The 27,638-nt window shown below is 41.6% G+C and overlaps 1 protein-coding gene and 1 pseudogene across 1 annotated transcript in view; both read right to left on the reverse strand.

The window, feature by feature from the left end:
- LOC126248295 (proto-oncogene tyrosine-protein kinase ROS) overlaps nucleotides 1-27,638 on the reverse strand; it is a 587,002-nt gene that overhangs the window by 526,337 nt on the left and 33,027 nt on the right. The gene's annotated exons all lie outside the window — the stretch shown is intronic.
- Nucleotides 3,951-4,068, reverse strand: LOC126250154 (5S ribosomal RNA; annotated as a pseudogene).

Here is a 27,638-nt window from a genome sequence, read left to right on the forward strand (position 1 = left end):
TACCGTATTAATCTTTGTTTTGTGATTTCTCTTTTTCTGTTCATATATCTCTCAAGCCCCAAACGCAGCAGTTAGCACAAAAACGTTTTGAAACTACATCCGTGCTCCCCGGTAACCAACCGCAGACGGGTATGTAGAACAAAAGTAACTGAATTTGCCAATGCTGCGGAAGTGTACATCACGTTATTGACTCTGCAGTCGCAGCAACACATCGCGTTCATCTCTATGACCTCGTGCAGTGCTCTGGCAAACCGCTTGCTCTCAGCTAATCGTTACTTCTCTTGTACGTGATTTATAAGCTGATCACCAGGAAAACTGGTAATTTCTACTAGTCCATGTTTTTGATATTCTATTATCCTACTGATATGATAACTGTGTGTTTAACATTACAAAGATGCTGTAGTGATAACAGGAAGTTCCACAAATTTCTCTACTGAGCGAGGCGACGCATTCGTAGCGGAGTTCTGATCTCCGACCAACCATGTCTAAGGGTCCTAATCTTTTCTCCTAATTTATGCATTTCTGCATGTAAGTTCGGATAGAAATGTGCTATCTTTTCCATATTTTAACTAATGATTGTAACAATCATTACAGGAAACTGAGCCTATCTGCTGCCATGTTAGGTTATAGGGAATACAGGATTGTAAAATTTAAATTATGTGTTTACAGTGCAAGTAATCGTCACAAAAGATTCATAAATTTATGCGGTGAGCTTTTTGTAAACATGTTTAACATGTCGCTACCACTTTCGAGGCTCAGCTCATCGTCTGGCGACGGTGAGAACACTTTTTTACCCTAAACTTAATCCACATTTCGATATGTCATTGAGAATAAATTAATAATCTGCTACACGTAATTTAATCTAAATTTAGAGATGAAGGTGTATTAAATTGGATTAAACTTAGTATAAAAATTTATCCTGAATGGTCACTTGACGATGAGTTGAAGTGCGACACGAATAGCTAGAGTCCATGACAGTATACATATTTTTTGGCTGATCCAAGCATTTCAGAGACTTTATTATTTTTAGTGTCAGGTGGATATGACTAGCTTGTCTCACGATATTGGAGAAAAACTGTCAATGCCGAAGATCTTTATAGTGACTATTATTTCTACCATGTTCGTAAAACATCTTTTGCACGTTGCAGTTGATAATTGCTCTAGTCATACCAACGGCAGACGGCTATACCATTTTATAACATAGAGTAATAGAAAGAAGTTCTTTTTTAAAGTTTTCTTTTCATTATTAAATACGGACGTTTTACAGCTAAGGTTTATACCAAAGAGAAAAATCGTTTACAAAGGCAATCACAGTGCAGATAACGAGACGTAATTGGGCCCTAGTCGGATACTGTGATTACGGACGATCAACGTCAAAATGCAACAGCACATTAAGTTCTCTCATTAAGAGTATAACAATGCGAGTTTCAACGCTGTACTCCGAAGAAAGATAAAGCCTGATATGCTACAAACGACGACAATCCTGGGGTTAGTGAGTGTGTTGGGATCCATCGTGTCTTTGCTAAAATTATGAAATACTGTTAAATACTAGAACTCAGGTACACAGAGAAAGTTATGTTGAAGAAAGAAACAAAACCAAACAGATAATTGCAGCACCCAAGAAGATATCTTGGGAATACTTTGGAAACAGGTTGGAGACTTTGGGTCAAGCTGCTGAAAAACCATTCTGGAGTGTAATTAGCAGTCTTCAAAAGGGAGGTAAGAAAGAAATGACAAATATTTTGGACAGGTCAGCAAAACTGCTGGTGAATCCTGTTGATGCCTTGGGCAGATGGAGGGAATATTTTGAAGAGTTGCTCAATGTAGGTGAAAATACGATCAGTAATGTTTCAGATTTCGATGTACAATGGGATAGGAATGATGATGGAAATAGGATCACATTTGAGGAAGTGAAGAAAATGGTCAATAAATTGCAGTGGTATAAGCGGCTGGGGTGGATGAACTTAAGTCGGAACTCATCAAATACAGTGGAATGTCAGGTCTTAAATGGCTACACAGGATAATTGAAATGGCGTGGGAGTCGGGACAGGTTCTATCAGACTGAACGAAAGCAGAAATCACACCAATCTTTAAACATAGAAACAGAAAAGATTGTAACAACTACAGAGGTATCTCTTTAATCAGCGTTGTGGGTAAAATTTTCTCAGGTATTGTTGCAAGGAAAGTGTATTAGTTGAGGACAAATTGGATGAAAATCAGTGTGGGTTTAGGCCTCTTAGAGGTTGTCAGGACCAGATCTTTAGCTTACGGCAAATAATGGAGATCTGTTACGAGTGGAACAGGGAATTGTATCTATGCTTTATAGATCTAGAAAAGGCATATGACCGGGTTCGTAGGAGGAAGTTATTGTCTGTTCTACTAGATTATGGAATAGGAGGCAAACTTTTGCAAGCAATTAAAGGTGTCTACATAGATAGTCAGGCAGCAGTTTGAGTTGACGGTTAATTGAGTTCATGGTTCAGAGTAGTTTCAGGGGTAAGACAAGGCTGAAACCTGTCTCCACTGTTGTTCATATTATTTATGGATCATATGTTGAAAACAGTAGACTGGCTGGGCGATATTAAGATATGTGAACACAAAATAAACAGTCTCGCATATGAGGATGACTTAGTTGTGATAATAGATTCGACTGAAAGTTTGCAAAGTAATATTTCAGAGCTAGATCAGAAATATAAGGACTATGGTATGAAGATTAGCATCTCCAAAACGAAAGTAATGTCAGTGGGAAAGACATATAAACGGACTGAGTGCCAAATAGGAGGAACAAAGTAGAACAGGTGGACGGTTTCAAGTACTTAGGATGCATATTTTCACAGGATGGCAACACAGTGAAAGAACTGGAAGCGAGGTGTAGCAAAGCTAATGCAGTGAGTGCTCAGCTATGATCTACTCTCTTCTGCAAGAAGAAACTCAGTACCAATACTAAGTTATCTGTGCACCGTTCAATCTTTCGACCAACTTTATTGTATGGGATCGAAAGCTGGGTGGATTCAGGTTACCTTATCAATAAGGTTGAGGTTAGGGATATAAAAGTAGCTAGGATGATTGCAGGTACTAGTAGATGGGAACAATGGCAGGAGGGGGTCCACAATGAAGAAATCAAAGAAAAACTGGGAATGAACTCTATAGATGTAGCAGTCAGGGCGAACAGGCTTAGATGGTGGGGTCATGTTACACGCATGGGAGAAGCAAGGTTGCCCAAGAGACTCATGGGTTCAGCAGTAGAGGGTAGGAGGAGTCGGGGTAGACCAAGGAGAATGTACCTGGATTCGGTTAAGAATGATTTTGAAGTAATAGGCTTAACATCAGAAGAGGTATCAATGTTAGCACTGAACAGGAGATCATGGAGGAATTTCATAAGGGGGACTATGCTCCAGACTAAACGCTGAAAGGCATAATCAGTCTTAAATGATGATGATGATGATGATGATGAGTAACAGGCTTAACATCAGAAGAGGCACCAATGTTAGCACTGAACAGGAGATCATGGAGGAATTTTATAAGGGGGACTATGCTCCAGACTAAACGCTGAAAGGCATAATCAGTCTTAAATGATGATGATGATGAGTAACAGGCTTAACATCAGAAGAGGCACCAATGTTAGCACTGAATAGGGGATCATGGAGGCATTTTATAAGGGGGACTATGCTCCATACTGAACGCTGAAAGGCATAATCAGTCTTAAATGATGATGATGATGATGTTAAAAGTGTTATAAAAAAACTAAACTCCGCCTGAACAGGCCATGCAGGCCCAACGGTACGCACTAGCCGCCGTGTCATCCACTAGCGTCACTGGATGCGGATATGAAGGGGCATGTGGTCAGCACACTGCTCTCCCTGCCGTATGTCAGTTTACGAGACCGGAGCCGCTGCTTCTCAGTCAAGTAGCTCCTCAGTTTGCCTCACAAGGGCTGAGTGCACTCCGCCTGCCAACGGCGCTCGGAAGACCAGATGGTCACCCAAACAAGTGCTAGCCCAGCCTGGCAGCGCTTAACTTCGGTGATCTGATGGGAACCGGTGTTATAACTGCGGCAAGGCCGTTGGCAAAAGTGTTATACAGCAAGAATAAAATAATAATATTTCTGAATTTCATCGATAAACTCTTATTACAATACACAGCATCTGTGTGTTTCCGTCAAGATATCTCATAATGTAACTACTAAGGAAATTATTACATTTACATTACTTGTGAGTATAGGTTTACTTAATTCGTATAAATGCATATACACTTGATGGCAATAACTTTAAATTTCCGCTGACAAATAAAAGGAAAACTCACACACACATTATTTATAGGAGATTGATTTATCACACGTTATGGTTGGAAGGTTCAGGTACTACTGTTTGTGAAGTCTAAAAGAGTTAGATTTGTTAATATAAAAAAGCATAGAGTATGATTAGATCTGAAACTAGCAGCAGATTAAAATTTACAGAGCCATAATCAGTAAACAGCATGTTATCTCCGTCTACAGGGTGTTTCAAAATGAAGTTTTAAAAATCTGGCGGCAGGTTCCTTACACCAAACAAGAGAAAGCCCTGTAGACATGGGCTCTACAATGCGTAACTTAAAGGCTATTAGCTCTTGTTCAGTAGATGAGATGTGTTTTACTGTAGAGAAACTGAACAAGTGCTAGTAACTCTCAAGGCAAGCGTTTTAGAGCCCATGTTTTCTGAACATTTTTTTCTTGTTTTGGTCCGTACTACCTCCTTACAAAATATGGAAAGCAAAGAGCTTGCAGTAGAAGAGATGTGGTTCACGGTATGGAGGATGAACAAGTGCTCATAGTTCTTAAGGTTTGCATTTTAGAGCCCATGTTTACTGTACATTATTTCTTGTTTTGGTGTATGAACCTTGTCCCCAATTTTTTTAAAACCTCGTTCTGAAACACACTATATACGTAGCAGATGCAGATGACATTTTCGCGCCGTGAGAATTAAAGTCGCAGTGCCCCAGGCGCAGAAATTTTTCTAGGGCTTATTTTTGTATAGCGATCTACGAGGCGTTTTAACTACGATCCATAGAAACAAGAAGACACTGTTCCGGGCGAAAATACGTCATTTCCGGCACAGCTGCATGTTATTTGTTACTGTTAGTTGATAATTATACACAATCGTCGCGACTGAATAAACATTTAACGTCAGGAACAGTTGATAATGTTTGTAGGAGACACAGAGTTATAACTAGTCATGTTAAAAAGACAGCATCAGTCGAAACTGCTAATTTTTAAGTATTATAAAGTTTAAAAATAGGCTTTCCTTTAATTAAAAGAAACATAGTATATTAAGTTTTGTACATGAGATAGAACGACAGTAGCAGTTAATATAGCACACGAATAGGTATGAGTGACTGGGGTAGAATGTTGTAGATATTTGAATATACTTATTGAGGAACATTTCAAATGGGAGGAAAAACATTATTGAGCCGCTAAATAACTGATTTAAGCAATCTTTTCTCTGTGTGCTAGTTATGAAAACTAAACATTTTTATAGGTGTTCTACATTTCCACTCATTAACGTCTTACGTCGTAGTTTTTTGAGATAATTCATAACTCCGTAAAACAGGTTATTTGCATAAAAGCGAGGAGTCAAAAGTAGATTGTTGAGTAACTTACGTTATTTCGAAAACCGATTTTCAGCATACAAGGCCATCATCAGATTTTAAGTGACTGTCGTCGTCAAATGGGGGTGCAATATAGTGAACAACACTGGGAAACATGATACATATCAAGAGTGCATTGACTAGGTGTTTGCACCGCTCTCTATGTCTAACATCGTTTTCAATTTTATTTTCTTTCTCTGTGTAGTTCACTAATATTCTACTCTCTTTGGCGATGATAGTTAAAGTCAGATAAAGGCCTTGTGAGTCGAAAACCGATTACCGAACTAAATGAGTACTGTAGAATATCCACCATATTGTGCTTCTAATTTATTATAATTCATGAAAAATTGTGAATAGTAATATCCACCGCCACAACATCAGAAGAAGAAATGATCTCCAGTACCCTTGACTATAGCTATCAGGCGCTCAGAAAGGTGTTCAGTATACAGTCACAAACATCTTTAGTCATTTATTCAATAAAATGAAATGATTGGTTGGCGACAGGGTAAATTTGAAATCTGTTATCAAATAGTTTCTTCTCAACGACTCTCCCTTTTTTATGGACTCATTTTAAATAATAACTACGAGCATGAGCAGTATAAAATAGAAAGATATTTAATTTGTTGCTAAATATAAGTAGCCATGAATACTCTCGAAGATTAATACGCTTACTTTAACTGACTTTAGGCCATTGTTGAGTTTCTTGATCTGTAGATGGTCAGCATGTAGTCACACATCAAACATGTACACGCAGACTGTGAACCGAGTCTTTCCGCGGAGCATGAACTTAATTAACTGACTAACAGAAATTAGTATCACACGATGACGAACAGTGATGTAAGCATAAGCCGATAAAGTTTCAAGCTCTTTCACTGGCATGAAAGAATTATTGTGAAAACTCACCACTCACCATGCGTAGCATTAAGAGGTACTGTACGTTCTGTCAGCAAATCAGACACGTAGTTCATGTATCACCATCGGGTGCACTTATTTCCAGTTTATCATTTATCCACATGGCTAAAATGGACCGTTACAGATTACACTTAGTTTACATTTATTAGGCAGATAACTGTATTTTTAATTTCAAATTTTCTATTTTTCTACTCCAATTTTTAGTATGATAAAAATAAAAATGTTCTAACTCGGTGCACCACTTATCTTGGACCGTTACAGATTACACTTAGTTTACATTTATTAGGCAGAAAACTGTATTTTTAATTTCAAATTTTCTATTTTTCTACTCCAATTTTTAGTATGATAAAAATAAAAATGTTCTAACTCGGTGGACCACTTATCTTGGACCGTTACAGATTACACTTAGTTTACATTTATTAGGCAGATAACTGTATTCTTAATTTCAAATTTTCTATTTTTCTACTCCAACTTTTAGTATGATAAAAATAAAAATGTTCTAACTCGGTGCACCACTTATCTTGGACCGTTACAGATTACACTTAGTTTACATTTATTGGGCAGAAAACTGTATTTTTAATTTCAAATTTTCTATTTTTCTACTCCAATTTTTAGTATGATAAAAATAAAAATGTTCTAACTCGGTGCACCATTTATCTTTTCCATGAACTTTCATTTACATTCCAATCTTCTTACCTGTTGCAGAAAAAGAGGCATACGTTTCTATCTGGACAGTATTCTACTACTGTCCTTAGTTCTTGTACCTTGTTCAACATCATTACCAATTAGAGTTTATTACTGTTCGAACTAATAGTTTACTATTTTAGCTTACTTGTTCTGAACAACTGCTACTACTACTACTACTACTACTACTACTACTTAGCTATTTGTACTGTTGTGATTGTATACAGCAAAATTACTTACACTTGTGCTTTTACTACGATTACAATTACAAATATCTTTCATTGTAATAAAGGTTTCATTAATGGTAGTTATAGTACCATCGGGTAATCTCCCGTCCTATCACAATGATTTGCCGGCCGGTGTGGCCGTGCGGTTCTAGGCGCTTCAGTCTGGAACCGCGTGACCGCTACGGTCGCAGGTTCGAATCCTGCCTCGGGCATGGATGTGTGTGAAGTCCTTAGGTTAGTTAGGTTTAATTAGTTCTAAGTTCTAGGCGACTGATGACCTCAGAAGTTAAATCGCATAGTGCTCAGAGCCAGCCCACAATGATTTCAATGTCTGTGTACTTTATTTTCAGAAAGGGCCATAGGTTATTCTTCGGAGATTGAAATCGGTTGGTCATTCCGTTCCGAAACATATCACCCATTGTACTGCTGTATACTGGATTCTGGCACTGTCTAACTAGCCGACACCTGTATGACACTGATGTCTCAAACGCAAAATCCCACACGTGATAAGCCGGCGACCGCGCAAGCCAACCGACGGACGATGTCTGCTGAACTGTGACCGAGGCTTTGGTGTTACAGTCAACAAGTGAACGAACGCTGATTGATGGAATTAGGCGGCCTTAACTTGGGGAAGGAACAGTAAAAAATTGGCTACTTATAACTTTTCGTATTTAGTGCATACAGGTTCCAGGCATCGATCCTGCCGGTATCCCCGGCACTCGATGATACCCGACACGGCAATCTTGCCCGGCCCTTCATACCGCGTGCCGGAACATGAGACTCGCTACCGTATCGTGTGCATCTATTACTGCAGTCAAAGCTGAAACGTGGATCGTCCGAGAAACGACCGCCGGCCATTGTATGTGTCCGTGGTCTCATTGTAGCCTGTCCCGCCGACCGTCTCGGGTCACGTTTCATCGTGCGCCGTACTCGCCGAGAGCGGATGGGCTGTTACGGGGCGCCGTTTGGGTGTCACTGACCATCCTCAGTTAAGTACAAAAGAAATAACAGACTGATGATCGCGTAAGTTTATACCTCGCAGAATTACTCCTGAGTATTACGACAAATGAAAAGGTTAGGAGCAAGAATCTTGGGCGACTCCTATAACACAAATTTGACCTCTTTTTTTAGACCATCATTATCATTGGGTTGTCCACCTTGCGGCAGGTTTTGACTGCATAGCCCTCCATGCAACTGCTTTCCTCTTCATTCTTTGGTACCCTCTTTGTAGCCTGCTGACATCATCTAGCATCTGTAACCTTCTTCTGCCCTTCCCTCTCTTTCCCAGAACGAAACCTTCAATTGCCTCTACTAGAAGGCAAAGGTAATTATGAAAAATTAAGGAGGGAATCAATGATATGCAGTGAAACTCAGTAAAATCAGGTCAGAAATTAGAATGTCAGTATTAGCTTAATTTTCAATATTATGAAACGGCAGGGGTATTCCAACAGCGTTGTCCTGACAATTTACAAAAAAGAGCAAGAAGACAACTACGCAAAACCAGACTGATATCTCATTCGAAAACGTAAGAAAATTATGCACTAAAATAGATGTGTAATGAAAGGGCAGAACAAATACCTCAACAGCCCTTTACACGAGGTCAAGTCTTGTACCTTGAACGAGTCCGGTAAATATTCTTCACTGCCGATGGAACATCTGAAGCGAACAGTGCAGTTTAGAGCAAATAACGGCTTCAGACAACCAACTTACGGAGTTACGTTCAGGAGTAGCAAGAAAATAAGTAAAACACATAGTTTATTTTTGGAAGTTCTAAATACTTGAAACACTCATTGGAGTGGGACTTTTTAGAGTAAAACAGCGATCTGTTCTCCCTGCTTACGAATACGGTGCCGGCCGGAGTGGCCGAGCGGTTCTAGGCGCTTAAGTCTGGAACCGCGCGACCGCTACGGTCGTAGGTTCGAATCCTGCCTCGGGCATGGATGTGTGTGATGTCCTTAGGTTAGTTAGGTTTAAGTAGTTCTAAGTTATAGGGGACTGATGACCTCAGATGTTAAGTCCCATAGTGCTCAGAGCCATTTGAACCATTTGAACGAATACGGTATACGAAGTCGGAACGTAAGTGCGAACATACAACAAACAGGAAATTACTACCCTACATGTAAATCGTATTGGATGAGAAGGAAGTAAAAGTTGAAGAAACATTCATTTTACAGGTGAAAGGAGCTAGCGGAGAGTAAAAAGAAGTTCACGGATGGGCCTGCTCTGTGCTTAGAAATGATAGAGATTTAATGCAACTACTGAATCAAATTACCAGTTTAAATTATTATGTTCGATCGTGCAACACAGAGGCTCAACTTGCAAAATAACCGAGGCAAATGCCTCGATGTCCAGGCAGTTCAAACACTCGCAAATGCAGCACGATATTTTTAAATAATTTTGTGAGCAACATCCGAAGGAAAACGTAACCATTAGGATTTATAGGAGGCACCTCTTACGGAAATTTTTTGTGATATGTTAGGCGATGGTACTGTCTCAGACAAGTAAAATTTATTTGCTGCTCACATTCAACATGAAATCTGAAGTGAAAAACTTGTGCATTGAACACTATACCCCTCATCACAATACAGTCGCCAAGAGTTTCGAATGGATTGTTCTTCTCGTGTCAAGAGATGATTCTCGGTATATTCTAAGGGACTTACGCTTACATTTAGATCAATAAAGAATCTATGGAAGAGGTTATTATGCGTAAATGCAATCCGAACGTCTGATGAATAATTGTAATTTTCTTAGATTTAATGGGTAGGTTTGACGAATCGAACATTCTCGTGCGAGATAAAAGTATCAAGCAGAAATAATATGGTAGAAGTTCAGAGAAGGAATCTAGAGCGGTCAGCAGAACTGCGCGGTTGGAGCTGGCAGCGGCCACAAGTGGCACGGAACTCGCGATGGCAGCGCAAAGCGTCCATTTCAGCTGCCATTGCGTAAGCTAACAGATCGCCCACTGCTAAGTCACTTCCCTTGAGGCTCATTCTCTAAATCACATTTCTGTTCCTCTCGCTTTACCAACAATAAACTGTCAAGTAAGAGGAATCGATTTACAACGGTCGCTGTCTTCCCTCACTCATATTGTTTAACTGACTCATATTTTATTCTGGGTTACTGTTATGAAATAATTATTTGGCGAAAACAGAAACTGCTTCGGCTGAACCATTTGTGCCTAAAAATGTGCTCTACAAATAAAATTTGGAGCAGGTATACCAACAACTTAGGCACCAATGTCACGTTCACCTAAAAGCGTGGGTCATTTGCTGCATGCTATAAGATGGTTCACAGTTCATATAAAAAGATTTCGTGGTCCTAAACTAAAAGAGAAGAATGCAGTCTATAACGCAAATTTATTAGAGATTACCGAGATCGCCATTTCATCAGGGTTTACGTACCAACAATTTATTCGACACTGCACAAACTAATCAGGGCACAACTGATAAGGAAAAAAATTATGGCTACCCGCTTAATATGAAATGGAGACTGAGATATTTTATATTTAATGAAAAGGCTAATACAATGTTTTGTAAGGAGCGTCCTCTTGTGTGAAACGTGAACACTGAGGAAAAAAGACACAGCAAGGATGGAGGCTTTTGAAACGTCGACATGGCGGAGGATGGAAAGAATAATTTGGATGGATAGAGTGAAAAACCGAAGAGGTAATGAGAAGATTGGGAGAGCAAAGACAATTACTGGATGTGATAGAAGGAAACGCAAATGGATTGGACATCTATTATGAATGAAGAAGAGGCTTATAAGACAATCTTAGGAAGGTATGTGGATGGAAAGGGATGGAGAAGGAGGAAGAGATTTCAAATTCTGAATGATGTGACGGACGGCGGCACATGCACCGGTATTGAGAAGGAAGCAATGGATCGCATGAAATGGAGACGTAAAAGACCTGGAAATATAGCAGAAAAGTGATGGTGATCTGCTTAATAGTGTATTGCTCCACTTTTGGGACGCAGTACAGCCGCGATTCTTCGTGGTATGGATTCGGCAAGTCCTTGGTAGGTTTCCGGAGGTATGTGGCACCAGATGTCTCTGCCAGAGTCACGCAGTTCGCGCACATTAGGGGCCCTTTTTTGGGGACACGGAGCTGCCGCCCGATAGCGTCCGAGATGTGTTCCACCGGGCTCAGATCAGGCGAATATGATGGCCTAGAGATCAACATAAGTTCACTATAAAATTTCTCAAATCACTGCAGCACAATTCTGGTTTTGTTACACATACAGTTATTCTGCTGCAAGATGCCGTTGGCGTCGGGGATGACATCAAGCATAATGGGATGCTGTTGGTCACAGTAATGTTCACATACTCCACAGCTGTCATAGTACCTTCTACTGTACCACAGACCCTCCTCCAGTAGGTCCACGCATAATAAAACAATCGGATGTTCGAAACAACCTTTGGATTGATAACAGCCTTACCTTTAGAACACAGCACTTAATCATGGACAGAAGATGATTTGCTGAGGGAGATGTAAATAACTTCTTGTGGGCCTCTCGGAAATAGAAAATAGCCGCTACCTTACGTAGTATGTCTAAACTACTTGGTAAATAATTTTGTCTCTAAGCTCAGACTGTTCACAGACGAGGTTTGTGATCCTGACACCTACTGAAGTCCTCATTCTGAACTACGGAAGATTTCCTCCTGGTGCAATAACTGGCAACTGGCTAAAAAAATAGGGAAATGGAAATTTGTTCTCGTTTCCTTTCTTTCAGTATCTCACTTTTCAATGGTTTCACCCTGCTCTCCATTTCTTATCATAGTATGTCAATATTTTTGTTACTATATATCTGCTAGTACTTTAACAAACAGCCTCGATAATCTACTTTACACATTATAATCTTTGTCTGCGTCAATAATTTGAATTCAGTTTCTCGTTGCATTTTCATTTCATCATGGTCCGTATTCCACTCCATAGAACGCTATTGCCATGCTGTGGTTTACGACACATGTCCAAGAAAGCTGCGTAAGTAAGCTGTTTAGATTTTTACGTTGGTAACGCCCCGTAGTGCTCTGTATGAAAATCGCTGACTGCGCTGTGTGCAGTCTGTGGCTGATTGGACTCATTGCTGGAATGTTCGCTTGTGTAGTGTTGGGCAGTTGGATGTGAACAGCGCGTAGCGTTGGGCAGTTGCAGGTGAGCCGCCAGCAGTGGTGGATGTGGGGAGAGAGATGCCGGAGTTTTGAGAGGTTACGATGAGCGGACGATCTGGACGTGTGTCCGTCAGAAAAAGGAAGTTTGTAAGACTGGATGTCACATATATAATGACTTTTGAAAACTATTAAGGTAAATACATTGTTCTATATCAAAATCTTTCATTTGCTAACTATGCCTAGCAGTAGTTAGTGCCTTCAGTAGTTAGAATCTTTTATTTAGCTGGCAGTATTGGGCTCGCTGTATTGCAATAGTTCGAGTAACGAAGATTTTTGTGAAGTAAGCGATTCATGAAAGGTATAGGTTATTGTTAGTCATGGCCATACTTTTGTAGGGATTATTGAAAGTAAGATTGCGTTGCGCTAAAAATATTGTGTGTCAGTTTAGTGATGATCAGAATAAGTAAAGAGAGAACTGTCTGAGTACGTTCAGTTTTGCTCAGCTGTTTGAAAATCAAATAACGTAAGATTTTTTTCAGCACTGTCGTTCTTTTCATTCAAAGGAAAAGTTTCAGCTGATGCTTTGAAAGAAATGCTTCGTGAAGGTAAGAAATGCGTTTCTGAGAACCACGATTTCACGATATTTCATTCATCTTCTCGTTGCTCTCTAATGTCGGATTATGGATAAGAATTGCAGGAACGGCGGCTAATGTGGTACCCTTACGCCAAAACTGGCATAAAAATGTTGTTATTGTTTTGAAATAAAGTATAATGGCATAAAACCTGTCCTTGAGCATTTATTTTGATGTGAATACCAAAAGAAAAAAAGATTTCGAACCAAAACGACACAAAGCAAGAAAATATTTTCTAAGACTTACAAAACGATATGTTAGGAGAAGTGTCGGATACCAAGGGCCATAGAACAAAATATAAGTTTTTAAATAAAAAAGGTGTTTTTGTGGTTAAAGACAAATTAACCTGTTTAGGTGTCCAAATAACAAGATAATAAAAGCCAGTTGGTTTGAACTTTTCTACTGAACGTGACACAGGGCACTGAACTTGTGGACTGAGCACTTCTATACGACAGTTCTGGATTCTTTTTCATAATGTTTTGATAGAAATCGTCACCTGTCGATTTCTTTTCCCTGTTAAATCTGCGAGGGAGTTTTAAATTTTCTGCCAACTTTTGAAACTCAATCTTATCGAGCGCCATCAACCTGGAATCTAAATTTCTCGTGTGTGCTACAAACACTTCTTCGTAATTTCCTTCAAATGCTTGTTTTGAAAACCCCATATGGGGTGCCACAGATTCTCTAGAATGCTTTTATAATCTCCTTTGCAGTGCAGTTCTACAACATTAAGACGACCAATAGGAGCCCGAGCCGGCCGCAGTGGCCGAGCGGTTCTAGGCGCTGCAGTCTGGAACCGCGTGACCGCTACGGTCGCAGGTTCGAATCCTGCCTCGGGCATGGATGTGTGTGATGTCCTTAGGTTAGTTAGATTTAAGTAGTTCTACGTTCTAGGGGAATGATGACCTTAGAAGTTAAGTTCCATAGTGCTCAGAGCCATTTGAACCATTTTTTTAGCAACCCGTACGTCCATTTCGTCTTCGAAAACCCTTGAAATTGCTTGCTTCAGTCCAGTCTCGGATCACTCCACTCGATTCTCACCGGCAAGTTTCATCTTCTACCTCGGCATCGTGCCTTAAAAACAAAAACTGTTTATAGGCCCATGCTACCCGTCTTTGGTGTAGTCAGTACTGCCTGACACATTGCGCATTAAAACATCGCAGAAACCGAAACCGGCTTGAGTGAGCAGAATTTCATTTTAACGATAAATCTACATCAAACTACTTACATGTTAATACTAGCATGACAGTGTTGCTTCTTACATTTACACTGTTTACCACTTTCGACACTCAGAAAGCAAATAAAATTTACTTGTGACACAAACACAATATCTACATCACTCAAGCTATAGCAAATTATGGAGTGATGTCTGCACTGTATTCCAAGCACTGCATGCGTCCGCTGTTTTGCGGCAAACCCGAGAAACACCAAGTGGCCCACACTACCTGTCGTTATCCTATATTCTCATTTCAGGCCACCCACTCCATCGATACAGATGCTACTCCATTAAAAATAGTAGATAACTATGCTACTATTCACACTCTCAGTTCTATATAGGCATACTTTAATTGTTATGGGTATAATTTCGGTTTTAGAGCAGAAAAGACAGTGCAAATTTATCCCACAACGTAGCTGACGGGCTAGGTGCTACTCAGTTTAAGGACAGGTGAGCAGCAATCTGCGGCTATTTTCCGATGATACTGTGGTGGACGGGAAGGTGTAGTCGTTTAGTGACTATAGGAGGATATAGGATATCTTAGACAAAATTTCTAATTGGTGTGTTCAACAGCAGCTAGTTCTAAATGTAGAAAAATTTAAGTTAATGCAGATGACTAAGAAAAACAATTCTGTAATGTTCGAATACAGCGTTAGTAGTGTGCTACCTGTCACAGTCAAGTCGATTAAATATCTAGGCGTAACGTTTCAAGGCGATGAGGAAAAGAATGAGCATGTAAAGATTTCAGTTAGGAAGACGAATAGTCGACTTCGGCTAATTGGGAGAATTTTAGGAAAGTGTGGTTGATCTGTAATGGAGACCACGTATAGAACACTAGTTCGACCCATTCTTGAGTACTGCTCGAGTGTCTTGGATCCCCGTCAGTTCGTATTAAAGGAAGACATCGTAGCAGTTCGGACGCCGGCTGCTACGTTTGTTACCGGTGGGTTCGATCCACACGTAAGCAGTACGGAGATGCTTCGGAAACTAGAGTGGGAATCCCTGGACAGAAGGCGACATTCATTGAGAAAATTCAGAGAACCGGCATTTGAAGCTGTCTGCAGAACGGTTTTACTGTCGCCCATGTACAGTTCGCTGAAGGACCACGCAGATAAAGTAAGAGATATTAGAGCTCGTACAGTGGGATACAGAGAGCCGTTTTCCCTCGCTCTATTTGCAAACGGAACAGGAAGGGAAATGTCTAGCACAGGTACAACGTACCCTCCGACACGCACCGAACGGTGGCTTTTGGCGTATGTATGTAGATGTGGATGCAGAAGGTCCTCTGCAAGTAGCGCACCTGTACCACTACTGTACGAAAGGTTCAAACGTGACAAGAAAGTTTAAAGGCTGCGAAACTCCATGTAAACAGTGATGTTTTAGTAGTTTCCAATACTCTGATGGCTGTCTGTATTTGATGGAGTCTTCTACTTTCACTTCCATACCTTTCCAAAATTTGGAATAGGCACCAAAGTTCAGAGAACTGGCATAATTCTTTTAGAAATATAGAACCAAACATCAAAACCAATTAAGAGCCACCAGTCGTTTCGCACAGTAGTCATGCTTGGTAATTTTTAAAAAGCTTTTGGCTCAACTGATCATAAGCTGACCGCGGTGGCCGAGCGGTTCTAGGCGCTTCAGTCCGTAACCGCGCTGCTGCTACTGTGGTAGGTTCGAATCCTGCCTCGGGCGTGCATGAGTGTGATGTTAGTTAGGTTTAAGTAGTTCTACGTCTAGGAGACTGATGACCTCAGATGTTAAGTCTCATAGTGCTTAGAGCCATTTGAACCATCAACTGATCATACCATGCTCTTTAATGCACTACATTAATATCCTGTGGATGATAAGACAACTGACTTAACATAACATTCTTCAACAAACACAATCTATAAAGTAAACTTCATGAGCGAAATCTCCGAACATACAGACATAGAAACATGCATATGGCAAGGTGGTAGTTAATCTCCATTCCTGTTTAATGTGATACTGAGTAAGATCATCAAGAAACATGGCAGGAAGAAATAACTGGAATAAAAAATGGAACAAAAAGAGAATGAATCAATATAAAGCGCCTCACTTCGCTGATAACCTAGCAAAAGTTACCTGCACTATCACTGAAGATAGACACACCCTAGAGAAACTTAATGTCATCGCCATCACAACTGGCTTCCATCTGTTAAGAAAAAAATACCACACTGGTTCCAAGCATACAGACCTGGTATCCGTCACGATTATTTATGGCAAAATCATACAGAGGAAACACACGAAATATTTAACATGAAATTATCACGAACATTGAGGAAGAAGGAATGACAAACAAAACTCGTGCAGAAGAATTGTGAAAAACCTGTACAATCACCTTGAATATATATAATAAGCAATCCCTTTCGACCAGTCGTTTACCAGAAGCACTCTAGGCAGTTGAGACATTGTCTTTAACTAACACCAGTTCCATCAGAAAATAGAGCGTCGGATACTGAGAAAAGGGCAGTGTCGTAGGACCGTTGCTATTCACAATATACATAAATGATCTTGTGGATAGCATCGGAAATTCACTGAGGCTTATTGAGGATGATGATGTAGTATATCTAGAGGTTGTAACAATGGAAAATTGTACTGAAATGCAGGAGGATCTGCAACGAATTGACACATGGTGCAGGGAATGGCAATTGAATCTCAATGTAGACAAGTGTAATGTGCTGTGAATACATAGAAAGAAAGATCCTTTATCATTTAGCTACAATATAGCAGGTCAGCACCTGGAAGCAGTTAATTCCATAAATTATCTGGGAGTAGGCATTAGGAGGGATTGAAAATGGAATGACCATATGAAATTAATCGTCGGTAAAGCAGATGCCAGAGATTCATTGGAAGAATCCTAAGGAAATGCAATCCGAAAACAAATGGAGTAGGTTACAGTACACTTGTTCTCCCACTGCTTGAATACTGCTCACCGGTGTGGGATCCGTACCAGATAGGGTTGACAGAAGAGATAGAGAAGATCCAACGGAGAGCAGCGCGCTTCGTTACAGGATCATTTAGTAATCGCGAAAGCGTTACGGAGATGATAGATAAACTCCAGTGGAAGACTCTGCAAGAGAGACGCTCAGTAGCTCGGTACAGGCTTTCATTGGAGTTTCGAGAACATACCTTCACAGAGGAGTCAAGTAGTATATTGCTCCCTCCTACGTATATCTCGCGAAGAGACCATGAGAAAAAATCAGAGAGATTAGAGCCCACACAGAGGCATACCGGCAATCTTTCTTTCCACGTCCCTGACCGAAGTATATAGATCCACTGTACGAAAAACGTCCTAAATTTTACGGGTGTATTATCAGAAATGGACGATTCTTCCAAATCATAGGAAATCGTCTACAGCATAAACTGGATCCGAGAAACCAAAGTAAGACGTCTGTCTGACACCGAAAAGTATGTCAAAGAAGTCGCTATTGGCCGATTCGCAACTAATCTTCTATATACTGCCAGAATAGCTGCTCTCATAAGTTCACGTCCAAAAAACTGACAGACGGTAATCTCAAACTCAAAAAACGCATAGAGGCTGGAAATACGAAAACCCCATAGTGAGAGGATGAAGAAGTTTTGGGAATACAGTAAGAAAAAGAAGCAGAATGAGCCAAACTAAATAATCTTATTACAGAGGATAAACATTACAAAAAAGATATAAAGACATTAAAGCGACAATGTTACACATAATTATTGTGCATGGTACTGTCTGCAGATGATACAGGGTAAGCCGCCATCTCTGCCCATGATTCCACATCCGGAACGCTCGAAACTCAGTGTGGCACTGAAAATGTGACCCCTTTCATTCTGACAAATGTCCACGTCGGTCTACAGTTTTTTTAGACTGTCTCGGTCGTCCTCTACGTTGTCCTTCACTTTAGGCCCTGCTGACGCGCTGTCTTTCTTTTCTCTTTCGGTGGAATACATTGCATAAATTTTCTTCTTGGAATGCACACCAGGCACTAAGCGATGGTCATTTTCATGAACTCCAGAGTGGAAACTCTTGGTACCCCCTAAAAGCAATATGCCTGTTACATTTGCTGCATGCCATTATACTATCTCTTCTGTAGCTGGGTCTTCAGTGAGACAGTCCTGTCGGTCATAATCAAACTTCACGTTCTCTTCCTGCCTGAAGATTCACATATTTATATAAATATTTCATGGCATAAGTACTTGGTGACCTATTCAGAACATTTGTTCCCCTTAATTTTTCAAGTTTGCCTTCTATGAGTACCGGCCGCGGTGGTCTAGCGGTTCTAAGCGCTCAGTCCGGAACCGCGCGACAGCTACGGTCGCAGGTTCGAATCCTGCCTCGGGCATGGCTGTGTGTGATGTCCTTAGGTTAGTTAGGTTTAAGTAGTTCTAAGTTCTAGGGGACTGATGACCACAGATGTTAAGTCCCATAGTGCTCAGAGCCATTTGAACCATTTTTGAACCTTCTATGAGTCAATATTCGGTATCCGACCTCCTGAGCTGCCACTCAATCGGATATGTTTCAAGTATCACTAAGATTCCTTCTAGTGACGTTGTTCTGTGGGCACCGGAGATGCTTATTCTGACTGCATCCTGTGGAATGTTTGGATAGATCTCACCTGCTGAGATTTGAACGTCCACACACTTGCATCTAAACTGACTGTAAAGGTAAGTATGGCGTCATGAGAAAATTTTACGAGATTCAGGATAACCTGAATTCGTTTGTAGTGTGTTAGGAAGTAGCAGTTCAAGGTAACTTTTACGTATATTAATTGTGGTGGGCGAGGTTTCATTGGAACTGTGGTACTTGTACGTTGTGTAGCTCAGAAGCAGTACAGCTTCCTTCTTCGGCATTTGGCTTATGCGACGAATACTAACTAAAGACAAATGAATGCTTTCGGAGAATTTTCTGGACTGGCATAAGTATCAGAAGTTTGTCATGTCGTTATCAAAATTTCACAATACGCTATGATTAATTTGTTTTATTTAGTCGTATGGCTAGGATCCCCGTCGAGCAGGCCGTTCGCCGGGTGTCGGTCTTTCAATTTGACGCCACTTCGGCGACCTGCAGTCGATGAGGATGATAGGATGATGATGAGGACAGCACAACACCCAGCCCCTGGGCGGAGAAAATTCCCCGACCCAGCCGGGCATCGAACCCGGGCCCATAGGACTGACAATCCGTCACGCTGACCATGCAGCTACCGTGGGCGATGATGCAAACATTTGAAATAATAGTAACGATGGTCCTACCAGGAGGCAGCAGCAAATATAAGTATATGGGGGAAACGGGATAGAAATCTTAGGAAGTTGGTTACGATAATCAGTGGGTAACTGCAGGGCTGAGTACGTGAAAGGCTGGATTGTGGAGAATTTTCGCTTGCTGACCTGATCATAAGCCGAGAACGGGGTTTCACGGAGTGAAGGTTACTGTTTTGAGTGTCTGAGCGGTGCGTAGTTAAGGTATTAGTTGGTGTAGTCTTTTTTCTTTAACCTATGTGAGCGGCAGTCCCTTCAAACGGTAATCATATGTCAAATTGTAGATTTGATAGTTACCTGGAAGAAGGCTTCGGTCGAAAGAACGAACTTGGCAACATTTGATAAAAGTTACAAAACACTACGTTGCACTTTTAGTAACCATCGTGTTTATATATATGGAATAATGGTCTTTTATCTTTTGAATTATTATTCTAAGACTTTTCTATCCAGAGAATCTAACAAGGGAACCTCCCCATCGCACCCCCCTCAGATTTAGTTATAAGTTGGCACAGTGGATAGGCCTTGAAGAACTGAACACAGATCAATCGAGAAAACAGGAAGAAGTTGTGTGGAACTATGAAAAAAATTAGTAAAATATACAAACGCAGTAGTCCATGTGCAAGATAGGCAACATCAAGGAGAATGTGATCTTAGGATCGCCTTGGTCCCGTGGTTAGTGAGAGTAGCTGCGGAACGAGAGGTTCTTGATTCAAGTCTTCCCTCGACTGAAAATTTTACTTTCTTTACTTTCACAAAGTTATGATCTGTCAGTTCGTTCATTGACGTCTCTGTTCACTGTAATAAGTTTAGTGTCTGTGTTTTGCGACCGCACCGCAAAACCGTGCGATTAGTAGACGAAAGGACGTGCCTCTCCAATGGGAACCGAAAACATTTGATCGCAAGGTCATAGGTCAACCGATTCCTCCGCAGGAAAACACATCTGATATATTCTATACGACACTGGTGACGGCATGTGCGTCCCATGACAGGAATATGTTGTCGACCCACCTAACATGCACACTTAGCGAATGGGTAAAGAGGTTCTTCTACATTGCCCGATTTAGGTTTCCTTGTGGATGTGATAATCACTCCCAAAAAAGTGATGAAAACATAAGAGTTTTTCACATAAACAGAAAATAAAAAATTAAACTTTTCACTCAAGGGAAGACTTGAACCAAGCACCTCTCGTTCCGCAGCTACTCACGCTAACCACGGGACCAAGGCGCTCCTAAGCTTGCATTCTCCTTGATGTTGCCTATCTTGCGCATGGACTACTCAGTTTGTATATTTTACTAATTTTTTTCAAAGTTCCACACAACTTCTTCCTGTTTTCTCGATTGATCTGTGTTCAGTTTTTCAAGGCCTGTCCACTGTGCCAACTTCTAACTAAATCTGAGGGGGGTGCGATGGGGAGGTTCCCTTGTAAGATGTAGACCCAGCACTGTATGTGGTTAAGTGGTTAGCAAGCGATGCTCTGTCGATATAGTGGTCGTATGAGTGGTTTTTTGAGAGCAGTCAGACAGCAACAAGTTAACATCAGCAGAACATGACCTGAGATAATTAACCCTGTCTCGTGGTTCAAAGCGAGGCTAGCGATGCTTATTTAAAAAGTGAATGCCATCGGGTAATTACGTCGGATAGTAGAATCTTGACCGCGGGGCCTCGTCTCGTCTATGACGGCAGCCAGTGTTCCTCGCCTACAGTGCTAATGAAAAGGGAAATTTCAGTTGGTTTCGCTTTTGTTTTATTTAGTGCAGCAGATATTTGTCAAGTGAGCCTTACGAATTTTTTAAACCTTTAGACGAAAACGACAAAAAAAGAACCCGCATAGGTATGCAAGTAACAATCTGCTCGGCATTTATCACGCTACAAATAAAATACTCTCTGAAATAAGGCCACAACCTGAGGTTTGCGTCAGGGCCTCAGAAGCGGCGCCGGCTGTTATGTTTATTCAGTAAGGGCCTCGGTTACGACAGATTACCACGTGTCAGGACCTTAAGCGGCGTAAAGAGGAGGCAGATGGGTCGCGACGATAGCCGTCGCCGCTGGGACGGACCATTCCTATTCAACTGCGAGGGACACATTTTGTCTCCAAAGGTGACCCCGACTTCAGAGGTAAGGGACGTCGAAGCAATTGCCGTTTGCTCTCCATATCAGGTCGCCATTTCTCTCTGTAAGCCAGAAAATCATTCATGTTGTTTGTATATCTACATCTACATAGATACTCCGCAAGCCACCGTAATTCACGTGGCGGAGGGCACCTTGTACCATTAATAGTCTTTGCCTTTCCTGTTCCACTCGCAAATAGAGCTCTGTACGAGCCCTAAGTTCCCTTACCTTATCTTTGTGGTCATTACGCTAAAGGCACGTTGGTGGAAGTAGAGTAGTTCTACAGTCAGCTTCACATCTGGTTCTCTAAATTTTCTGAATAGAGTTCCTGGAAAGCAACGTCGCCTCCAGGGATTCCCATTTGAGTTACCGAAGCATCCGTAATAATTGCGTGTTCATCGAACCTACCGGTAACAAACCTAGCAGCCAGCCTTTGAAATGCTTCGATGTCTTCCTTTAATCCGAGCTGGTGCAGATCCCAAACACTCGAGCAGTACTCAAGAATAGGTCGTACTCGTCTTTACAGATGAACAAAACATTCCTAAGATTCACCAATAAACCGAAGTCGACCATTCGCCTTCCCTAAGACAATTCTTACATGATCGTTCCATTTCCTATCACTTTGCAACGTTGCGCCAAGATATTTAATCGAAGTGACTGTGTGAAGCACAACACTACTAATTCTTATTCGAACATTAAGAGATTGTTTTTCCTAATCAAATTACATTTTTCTAGATGTAAAGCTACCTGCCATTCATCACACCAACTACAAATTTTGTCTGTCATTTTTTACCCTCCCAAAGTCACTCAATGACGACACCTTCCGGTACACCAAGTCACCTTCAGGTTCAAAATGGCTCTGAGCACTACGGGACTTAAATTCTGAGGTCATCAGTCCCCCAGAACTTAGAACTACTTAAACCTAACTAACCTAAGGACATCACACACATCCATGCCCGAAGCAGGATTCGAACCTGCGACCGTAGCAGCAGCGCCGTTCCAGATGTAGGCCTAGAACCGCTCGGCTACTCCGGCCGGAGGCACCTTCAGAAAACAGCCGCAGATTTCTGCTCACCCTGACCGCCATATCATTTATTTACACGAAGAGTCATAGCAGTCCTATCACACTCCGCTGGGAAACTCCCGACGATACGCTTGTCTTTGATGAACACACGCCTTCGAGGACTACTTACTACCCCGCGCGGCCTTCGTTTTTTAGCAAATACGTATGCATAAATTTTCTCAACTAATATAGCTACTATTACATAACATTTTTTACGAAACTTCGCAGAAGAGCTCCTGTGGAGTTTGGAAGGTAGGAGACGGGGTACTGGCAAAATTGATGCTGTGAGGACGGGTCGTGAGTCGTGCTTGGGTAGCTCAGTTGGTGAGCACTTGCCCACGAAAGGAAAAGGCCCCGAGTTCGAGTCTCGGCCCGGCACACAGCTTTAATCTGCCAGTAAGTTTCATATCAGCGCACACTCCGCTGCAGTGTAAAAATTTCGTTCTGGAAACATTTTTCACCATTACTCGATCATTATAACTGTTATTCTTAGTGCGCGTGACATAGCTTCGTAATCAGTTACAATATGCAACAACTTCACAAATATGTTAAAAACACGACCTATAACATAAACAGAGGCAGCGCGTCTAACGAAAGCAACAAATAAATAAATCCGCTGTAGACGATGTTATCGAGATGGCAATTAGTTCGGCCGACGGTGCTTTGCCCCAACTCGAGGTACTCACGGTAGGGGAACTTGGGGCAGAACGGGGTGGTGAGGCAGAATGTGGTAATGGTGTTTTTTTGCCTTCTGTGTGCTGTCCTCTCTCGAATACTGTTAGAACTATCTTCAGGGGTCGAGACGAAGTATCTAACAATGCATCGACGCAATTAAGTGCTATGTTCTTCCTTTTTCGTGTGTCGTCTGTGTCGAGGTGCTTTTCCTACACATTTCTGCAAAATTCAGAGCTTAATGTCCCAAATGGAAGTAAACTTTCGTTTGTTGCAGCTAAACTAAATCGTTAACACCCTCCTGATTGTATCCCCAGGTTCATTTTCATGTAGATTAAATATTAATTATGTTTCATGGTGGTCACTGAATGTTACGTACCTGAAAGTGTGGTCTCGCGGCAGAATGGGGTATATGCTGTTAACGACTTTCGAAAATCTGGAATTTGAACTGTTGACAAGAATGTCTCTGGAACTGAATATTTCTTACCAACAGCAAGCACTGATATTGAATTGCAAACTCCGAAGCAAACTTCAGTAACAGAAATAGACGCAAAACAGATATTTTGAATCCTTCTCCTTATGAGACCGAGCTAATTAACGTGGAGAAAAAGAAACAAAGAAGAAAATCAAGCCATGTAGTCCTAAATCTGCAAAAAGAGGCCTCGAATTAGACCATAAGTCCAGAAAAAGTCTGAAGTAAGCAAAAAATGAAGCTACATCTGGATCGAAAATAACTAAGAAGAGTGCTTCAAGTGTCAAAACATCCTCAAAACTAAAGTAGCCGCATTCGTCCAATGATAGTGGTAAATTAGAAGAAGCCGCTGAAAGCATTTACTACTTTTGGCTACTCTGACGAGGGTTGGATCCGATATAGCTATGCCTCAAGTGGGCTCACAATTCATATGCGGAAACTGACATTGGGGACCAGGTTATTAATGTATGCACTGTGTGTGAAGCATAAAACGTTTATAGCTTACATGCCATTTATAAATAATTTTGTATGTGAACTATACATAAGCTGTTATCATTCTCATTTATGACTAATTTTTGTATGTCAAGCATTATTCCCATTTTACCCCACCACTGGCGCAAAACGGATAAAATTAGCATTTTTCAAAGTTTTCAACAAAAATGGGAAGCTACGAAGTTAAATTTTGATATGGTGTAATGTTTGAAAGCCAGTATTACACTAAGGTGGCAAAAGTCACTGGATAGCGATATGTACAAATACAGATGGCGTGGCGGTAGTTTCGCTTACAAAAGGTATAGAAGGGCAATGCATAGGTGGAGTTGTCATTTGTGCTAAGGTGATTCATCAGGAAAGGTTTCCGACGTGATTATGGCCGCACGACGGGAATTAGCAGACTTTGAACGCCGAATGACCGTTGGAGCTAAACGCATGGGATATTCCATTTTGGAAATCATTAGGGAATTCAGTCTTCCGAGATCTAAAGTGTCAAGAGTCTGCCGAGAATACCAAATTTCAGCCATTACCTCTCACCGCGGACAACGCAGTGGCCGATGGCCTTCACTTAACGACCGAGAGCAGCGGCGTTTGCGTAGAGTTGTCAGCGCTAACAGACAGGCAGCACTGCGCGAAATAACGGCAGAAGCCAATGTGGGACATACAACGAACTTTTTCATCAGGACAGGGAGGCGAAATTTGGTGTTAAGGGCTATAGTAGCAGACGACCGACGAGGGTACCTCTGCTAACAGCACGACATCGTCTGCAGCGTCTCTTCTGGGCTCGTGACCATATCGGTTGCACCCTAGACGACTGGAAAATCGTGGCCTGGTCATATGAGTCCTTATTTCAGTTGGTAAGAGCAGATGATAGGGCTTGAGTGTGGCGCAGACCCCATGAAGCCATGGACCACCAAGGCACTGTGTGGTGTGGCGGTTTCTCCGTAATGGTGTGGGCTGTGTTTACATCTAATGGACCGGGTGCTCTGATCCAACTGAACTGATCATTGACAGGAAATACTTACGTTTGGCTACTTGATATCATTTGCAGCCATTCATGGACTGAATTTTTACAGATTACAATATACCATGTCACCGGGCCACAACTGTTGCGATTAATTTTGGACAATTCGACGAATGATTTGTCCACTTAGACTGCCAGACATGAATCCCGTCGGACATTTGTGGACATAATCGAGAGGTCAGGTCGTGTACAACATGCTGCACTGGCAACACTTTCGCAATTATGGACGACTATCGAGGCAGTATAGGTCAATATTTCTGCAGTGGACATCCAACGACATCTTGAGTCCATGCCACGTCGAGCTGCAAAGGGGAAAAAGGAGTTCCGACAGGATATTAGGAGGTATCACATGACTTCTGTCATCTCAGTGTATAACAATGAGGTTTGAATCAATTTCTACATCTACAGCTACATCCATACTACACAAGCCACCTGGCGGTGTGTGGCGGAGGGTACTTTGAGTACCTCTATCGGTTCTCCCTTCTATTCCAGTCTCGTATTGTTCGTGGAAAGAAAGACTGTCGGTATGCCTCAGTGTGGGCTCTAATCTCTCTGATTTTATCCTCATGGTCTCTTCGCGAGATGTACGTTGGAGGGAGAAATATACTGCTTGACTCCTCGGTGAAGGTATGTTCTCGAAACTTCAACAAAAGCCCGTACCGAGCTACTGAGCGCCTCTCCTGCAGAGTCTTCCACTGGAGTTTATCTATCATCCCCGTAACGCTTTCGCGATAACTAAATGATCCTGTAACGAAGCGCGCTGCTCTCCGTTGGATCTTCTCTATATCTTCTATTAACAATATCTGGCACGGATCCCACACTGGTGGGCAATATTCAAGCAGTGGGCGAACAAGTGTACTGTAACCTACTCCCTTTGTTTTCGAATTGCATTTCCTTAGGATTCTTCCAATGAATATCTGGCATTTGCTTTACCGACGACTAATTTCATATGGTCATTCCATTTTAAATCCCTCCTAATGCCTACTCCCAGATAATTTATGGAATTAACTGCTTCCAGGTGCTGACCTGCTATATTGTAGCTAAATGATAAAGGATCTTTCTTTCTATGTATTGGCAGCACATTACACTTGTCTACATTGAGATTCAATTACCATTCCCTGCACCATGCGTCAATTCGTTGCCGATCCTCCTGCATTTCAGTACAATTTTCCAGTTACCACATCTCGATATACTACAGCATCATCCGAAAAACGGCTAACTGACATTTTCTTGTACCTCAAAATGACTGTTGAACATTAAGTACCCCGTTCGACACAGTTTGCCTTGATACTTCATACGGTGCACCGCAAAAGTTCAGCGCCTACGCAGCCTCGGAAATGGAATGTCCCATTCCCGGGAATCTGCGATGTGGCAGCGGTTAAATGCCCTGGCACCGCGTCAACTCTTGCCCGTCCTAAGCTCTACTGACACACCAACAGACAGCACAAGGTTTGACAACGTCCCAAATACGAGGCACGCAGAATTAACCCATTCACCGTTGCGGCGGGAGCATTCTCTCTTCAACACATCAGTTATCTCTAATTCAATTGGTCGTGAGTGTACATACACGTACACTATCTGATCTAAAGTATGCGAATACCCGTACGTAATGCGGAACTGACCAGTAGGTGTTCAAATGGCTCTGAGCACTATGGGACTTAACATCTCAGGTCATCAGTCCCCTAGAACTTAGAACTACTTAAACCTAACTGACCTAAGGACATCACACACACCCATGCCCGAGGCAGGATTCGAACCTGCGACCGTAGTGGTCGCGCGGTTCCAGACTGAAGCGCCTAGAACCGCTCGGCCACCAGCGGCCGGCCCAATAGATGTCAAGAGAGTCTGACGCGCCAGTATAAAATGAGGTAAGGAGTAACTGTGTTGTCAGTAGAGATACAGTAACAGGAGAACAGGCAGCTGAACGCACTGATTTCGAGCGTGTACTAATTTTTGGGTGTCACCAGGCTAACAGATCCATTGGGGACGTTTCAACCCTTCTGAAGTTGCTGAAGTCAGCTGTTGCCGATATGATTGTGGAATGGAAACGCGAAGGAATAATTACAGCTAAACCAAGACCAGGCATACCTCGTGTACCTGGGTGTAAAAATTACAAACAACTTCAGTTAGAAAGACCACATAGATAATATT

This window comes from Schistocerca nitens, chromosome 3, assembly GCF_023898315.1.
Source record: "Schistocerca nitens isolate TAMUIC-IGC-003100 chromosome 3, iqSchNite1.1, whole genome shotgun sequence".
Lineage (NCBI taxonomy): Eukaryota > Metazoa > Arthropoda > Insecta > Orthoptera > Acrididae > Schistocerca > Schistocerca nitens.